Source organism: Rhododendron vialii, chromosome 1a (genome assembly GCF_030253575.1).
Source record: "Rhododendron vialii isolate Sample 1 chromosome 1a, ASM3025357v1".
Taxonomy (NCBI): Eukaryota; Viridiplantae; Streptophyta; class Magnoliopsida; order Ericales; family Ericaceae; genus Rhododendron; species Rhododendron vialii.
The window spans coordinates 912,864-919,872 of NC_080557.1; the positions used below are offsets into that span (position 1 = coordinate 912,864).

General features: G+C 37.0%; 1 long non-coding RNA gene across 1 annotated transcript; it reads right to left on the minus strand.

The window, feature by feature from the left end:
• Positions 1–3,335: 3,335 nt before the first annotated feature.
• LOC131334058 (uncharacterized) lies at positions 3,336–4,547 on the minus strand. The gene is made up of 2 exons (XR_009202017.1): positions 4,487–4,547; positions 3,336–3,638 (listed from the first exon to the last, which is right to left on the minus strand). It is a non-coding gene; the product is annotated as an uncharacterized LOC131334058 (long non-coding RNA).
• Positions 4,548–7,009: the final 2,462 nt, after the last annotated feature.

A 7,009-nucleotide genomic window follows, 5' to 3' on the forward strand; every position in this document is an offset into this window, starting at 1 on the left:
TTTATTGTTTCCCAGAAATTTCTCTTGGTTGTGCCGTAACTTACTCCTTGTGGCTTGTATAACTAAAGTCAACAGTGGGAATGGTTTGTTTACCCGGCAAAGCTGCAGCTGCATTTACCAGTGACTGATGTGGCTGTAGCCAAGTTGGAATTGAAAGTCAACACCAACTCTTTAGGAGTTATTCCGAATTGCACTAGAGTCTTCCGAGCTCTTTCAAAATACTAGTACTTTGATTTCTACTACAACCAAATTCTAGGCTATGCTAGAATTCTCCGAAATCTTTTCGGTTTTCTTTCAAAACTTCTAGATCTCTTTTCCTAGAGTTGTCTTTGTCTAGAAATTCTTTTGCTCTCTATAAATAGAAAAGGAGAGGTCATTGTAAGAGTGAGAGACTCATGTGTGAATGAGTTCTTTTGCTCCCTTGATATTTGGTGTCGTTGTGCTGCGTTTTGTGGCGAGACTCTTGGGTTTGCGTCAGTTGGGCTGGCTCCCACATCGGGAGTTTGGATTTGTGTATGTGTTTAAAAGGTTTACTTACTCTACCTCTCCCTAGTCATTCTGTTTTTGTATTCGGCAGAAGTCCTATACATTACGTTGCCCAAATAGCTTAACCTGTTATCAAAATACCCATTCTTGCCTTGTCTCTGAACATCCCCCATGTCTAATGTCTATATGCATAGGCTTCACAAGGCCTGAGAAACATAGCTTCTAAGTTCCAACCATACCATCGAATTTTCGAAAGGAATTAACATAATAGTCATGTTGGAAAATACAAGTGCATGGCACAATTTATCCTCATACTGACTAAAGAGACCCTCCATGGCACTATTTATCCTCATACTGACTAAAGAGACCCTCCTTTTTGATTTTGCCTACGTAAATGGAGGGCACAAAGCTGATATCATATCATGCATTTGACATTAGTTCTTTTAGGGTAAATTTAGTATTTACAACTTAACCTTTTTTTTGAACGGCTATTGAAAACTAAACTGATTATGACAGAGTTGCAAAATTTCTCATGCCTAAGGAACTCTTGGCATAATAAGGGTTTTGATGGACATGATAAGAGAAAATGACAACACTCAATAGCTAGAATTTAAATGACCATAACCAGAGAGGGGAAAAAAAAAACTTATTGTTGGGTGCTCGGGTCAACTTTATAGGTTAATTGAGAACTTGTTTTGCAGCCCCAGTGATTTTGAACTTGGAATCACTTGAACACAACCTTTCGGAACTTTGTCATTTCCAACAGCTATTCATATTTCTTGCAAGGCAGTAAGAGTGAGTGCAGCTCCATTTTAATCCAGTTATTGCCATCTGGCAGGCAGGGGAAACATAGACATTATGCAAAAGCAGTCAGATCCTAAATTGTAAAACAAGTAGTGACCATTTCTCTCGTTTTGTATTTCTTGACCCAAAAAACCTTGCTGGTTTCCGTTGATCTACAATATTCTTCATAATGATTTGAATAACTTTTAATCTTTGTTTGGAATACAATAATGTTTATGCAAAGTAGCAACATACAGCACTTTGAGTGAGAAAAAAACTGTATTGGAAAAGTCTTGTTTAAAAGAAAGGGACAACAACTGAAGACAATAATCTTCAGGAAGAGTCTAGGCGAACAATATACATCCTGATGGAGTCAGATTCTGTTTCTCACTGGGATATGGCAATCTCAAACTTTGGAGAACTATGTCTTTCATTTTGTAGAGTTTTTGTACTCACATTGAAAAGATAATCACAATGACACTATTTAATATTCTTATCTAAATTCTTTGGGAAATACTAATTTAATAAATCTTCGAACGGAAATGAATAGTGTTCGAGTTTCAGAGTGCTTTTTAGAAATGCCGAAAGAATTAGTATGGGGCAAGATATACATTATGGGGATCGTGATGGAGGCGAGTGAAAAGAGTTGGGATAAGAGTTGGTGATTGTCATGGCACATGATCAGGAGTGAGATAGAAGAACGAAGGAGCCAGAAGGATCCTTGTGTTTTTGACCTATTATTTTTATTTTATGACTTGTGCACATGTTCACTTCGTTTGCGGACGAATATAATTTTATTTGTTGGCAATAAAACTACTCATGGCTTGTTTGAACTCTAATAACTACTTAATAAATACTACTAATTAATGAACTAGCATGTGCAACAAGAAGAATAGTGGGGTTTACATGTGGCCTTTATAATAATAATAATATGGAGATGTTTCTGGTTGTATTTTACGTGTGTTTTGTTTCGAATTGCTGATGTTTTTAATAGAATTTTTTTTCTTTGTTGAGAAACATAAATTTGATTCATCGCAAAAGCTGAAATTATATACAACCCAAGCAATATATATATATATATATATATATATATATATATATATATATATATATATATATATATATATGTGGACAATAGAGCACCACAATCGCAATAACCGACTTGACCAGTTGCATTAGTACTAGCTCAACTTATTCTCTTCTTCTAGGCATTAAGCATCAACACAACTCCCCTCTTTTGGCCATTCAGTCCACTCCTTTTGGCCAAATCTCTCAAGAATTCATTTGCCTAATTTCAATCCACAGATGATTCATTCATGTCATAGTTTCAATATATTCATGAATGAACATTCATCCTACGAACTACAACCAAAAAAAGCCAATGCCCACGTTCCGCCGCTAAACAAATAGTAAAGCAAAATACACCAATATATCTAATCATATAAAATTTTGGTTCCTACGTTTTAGCATAATATATAATAACTATAAGATTGTGCTTTAGTTTCAGCTCCCTAGCGAACACTTGCTTGAGGAAGAATCTTTAAAATTCAAATTCATTGCCACGCTTGCCTTGATGCATCCCCTTCCCTTCTTCGATTGGGACATCAAAGGTCCCTCCCTACTCTTACAATACAAGCCGTACTCCTTAAATGAGATCTTTAGCTCAGAACACAAGAACTCCAGCACCCTTAGTACAAGCACCCTGAGTACAACACCAACACCCCGAGTACAAGCACCGAAAACTCCAAAAACCAAAACCCTGGGCCGCAATAAGCACATGAAAACGATAAAGGCCAGAGTGGCTAACTCACAAGACGATGAAATCCGCCAAGCCGAGAGAGGACATTACCATTGCTAAATTGAAATCTTGTAGCTGCCTCTGCACTCTTCTCACTATTTGATTTGGAGCGTTGTAATTTTACTTTCAACTCCAACCCAGGACTCTTTTCTAAAACTCAAAACATTCTTTTCCTTTTCACTTAATGATTTAAATTAGGATTTTCCAAAAAAATCTTTGAAAAATAATGTATTAAATAGTGGTCGTCATTGTGAAGACATAGATCTCCGAAGTTTGAGAAACAAAACCCAACACCTCCCTTTGATTATACATCAAGAAATATATAGCCTTTTTCTGAATACTCCAATTTTTCTTTTGATTTAACTGGAACAGATACAAACTATAAAACCGAGTCCTGGGGAATAAAATTTCCCTAGCATAATCCAACTACATCTGCTCAAGGCAATTAGGGAAAGATTGAATTACAACTAAATGACTACTAGAACTAGATAAACTAGCTAAACCGTCCACACACTGATTGGCTTTACGAAAGACATGGGGCACCTCCGTCTTGAGTCAATCCAAGAGAGACCTGCAATCATAGAGAAAGTTGGTCAATTCATGGTTTCCAATCTCCCGATTCTTGAGAAGTTGCACTAGAGTGAATCTATTTCTACCAAAATCCCTTGTAAGTTATGATCAAAAGACAACTTTAAACCATCCCAAAGAGCCCAACATTCTACTTCAACCACAATAATTTGTCAATGAAAACCTACTACCCAATTACCCAACCCATCCCCGATAAGACCTCCCGCCATGCCTGCCCTAGTATTTGCCATGATCAAAAACCTACTACCCGGATGGACGAGGCTTCACCAAAGAACATAAGATTGCCGGCAAAGAAAAGATGGGTCAAAGGAGGCCCCTACTCACCACATGACTTGGGCTCCATCTCTTATCCACACAAGCCTGATCAATCATCCTTGTCAAACACTCCATACAAAAAATCAATCATCCTTGTCAAACAATCCATACAAAGAATGACAATGTTGGGAGATAAAGGTCTCCCCGATGTATTCCTCTTGCCGACAAGAATTCCTCTGTCAAGGAAGGGTTTAAGACGCTAGACAAGGGTCTTGGTGACCAATTTATACACAGTATTGCAGAGGCTAATAGGTATCAAGTGAATGGAGACCCAGAACAAATTGAAATAAATAAGGGTCTGAAAACCAAACCGAATCAAAACAAAAGGGTTTTTGTCTAAAAAAAACACTCTACCACAAGTAGAATGTTAGGAGTTCAAGCAATTCCTATCATAGAATCAAATAGGCCAATGGCGTATATATGTTGCGGTTGTTTTTTCACACAAACATAGGACTTCTAGGGTTTGTTCCATCCAAGACTTGCAGTGACCAATTTGATAAGATTCTTGTAGGATACCTAAAAACCTATGGATCAGCTTCGTTTTCGGGAGCCGGTGCATCTGGGGAGCTGGAGCCGCCACTAGTGGCGGTCGGTGGATTTGCCTGCTGCCAAAACATAACTAAGTTAGTAATTACAATCACGCAACAAAGATGGACACACAAACTGTATAGGTTTAGAGAAATGCCCTCTAGACTCTTTTCATTCAATAATAATCAATAATTGTTTAGCCCTAAGGCTTACAACTTATTATATAGGCATCAAGCCCTAACTAGAAAACGGAAAAAATACCAATTTCAAAAAAATATGAAATTATTACAAATTCAAAAAATAGGGGAAAAAATACGACTTTTCCAAAAAGAATGGACTAAAACGGAATTTCCTACTAAAAGTTATAAGCAAATCAAATATTTTCTAAAATGGCAAAATTGCTCTTTCAGAACACTAAATGGAGTCCGACGGCTAAAAAACATACAACACAAAAAAGTTATTTTTCATGCATTATACTTGTTTTCGAATTGGTTCATTTCAATTTTACCTCTGTTTAACGGTGATTCACAGGAGCACCCTGTGGTGGAACGGCAACGACGATTCGCAGGAGCACTTCGCAGAAGCACCCCGCGATGGAATGGCAGCGGCAGCAGCAGTTGCCTACTTGGCCTAAAATTAAAAGGAAAAAAAATACGATGCACATCGGAATGCCAAATTATATTATGCATCAATTTATAGGTAAATATATTCTTCCTAATTCTCTCTCTTTTTTTAGTTAATAACTACTGGACAGAAGGTCGGCCACTATACCTTCTCTTTGAACTATTCCATTTCCTATTTGTACTCTCACCTTCTTAGTTATGTTATTTCACTAGGTTTTTGTGGAAGGAGGAAGATCAGATCAACCTTTATTATCTAATTGAGTTATTATGGGGTTCCTCCCAATAGAATGAATGACAGAAAGGACCTGGCTCGAGTATAATCGTAGTTACTATGATACCGCTTTGTGCTGGGAGCTTCTTTAAGACCAGGAGTATTAGAACTTTACACATATACACATGATAATACTTTAAAACACCTCGCACTTGGACAATTTTGTCTCTACTCTCACACTTGAGACCTTGGTCCCCATGAGTCTCTCACTCTTACAATGAGCTTCCTTTCCTATTTATAGGGAGCAAAGAGCTTCTAGACAAAGACAACTCTAAGACAAGAGTACTAGAAGTTTGGAGAGAAACCCAAAAAATCCCATTATGGTCCATAAATTTCCAAAAAATTCTGGAGAATTGTAGCATAGCCAAAATATTCCGATGGAGTCTGAAAGGTTCTAGTTTATTCATTAACTTTTTAAAATGGACACTTAGACAACTCAAAATGGAATTTTGGACTCTTATTTTGGGACAAAGGAGTTTATATGTAGGTGCTCCTAGCCAAATAGGGGTGCCCTGGCACCCCCACCTCATTGCTTAGGTCTGCCACTGGATAAAACCGTCAGCACCTTTGGTGAGGCTGCAAATCTGTCTTATAAAATTCATGTGGTGCATGTGCCTCGGATTGCGAATTTAATTTCTCTCATGTTCTTCCTGATTGTTGATCCTGTTTTGTTTTTCGAGAATATGTTGTAGTTATGTAAAATTACGTCTCATCAAAGATAAATTCAGTTATTGTTTCCATAATTTTTCCTTACCAAAACAAATCCTATCCAAGTTAAAGTGAGAAATGTGCAAATATTAGGAGGAAAATAAAATTTCATTTGTTAAAATTTATGACGTCGGCACTTAACGATTTTAAAGACATATATTGCAGACGTATGCTTTAAATTCAAGACATGATCATAGGCCGAGGAAGTGAAAATATAATGTCTGAAGTTTATTTAGTCCAGGAGCATCTAAAAAGGTAAATAATTAAATTTGCTCTCAATAAACAGAATAGAAGATACTAGTTAAAAAACCTTTTTAACAGTCTAATAAATAGCCCATAAAAATCGCAATTTTAGTAGTTCACGTGTTGCACAGCCCGCAACTACTAAGCAAGTACATTGAATGGTTTTCGTCAACTAGCTGGAATCACACTGCACATTATTTTTCTACAATCTTATTAGGCTATTGTTTTTGCCCTGTTTATAATCCTCTGTAATGTGTTACTTTCGTCATTATATCATGAAAAGAAAAAACAAAGAATCGTAGCAATCCACCCATTCTAATTAGTAGTTGCTCTGGGCCTGGGAGTCAAATGAACAATGATGACTACTTAGGATCAACTTGTGAATTGGGGCAAGGGTGGTTCTACAGATACACACAATACTTGGAGCAAATGTATACCCCTTTTTCCTCTTTAATTATTTCCAAATTTGGGGGGGGCGGGCTGATTCATGTATTTGATGAATATGAATATACATGTCATATAATCCCAAATAGAAGAGAGCAGTAACTTCAAAAGATTGAAGGCAAAGTAGTGTTATAACCGACCGCGCACACAAACAAGAGGAATAATGGAAAAGAAAGCAGCAGAACAGATCATCTATACCCCTGCAGAATTATGGAGTACTAA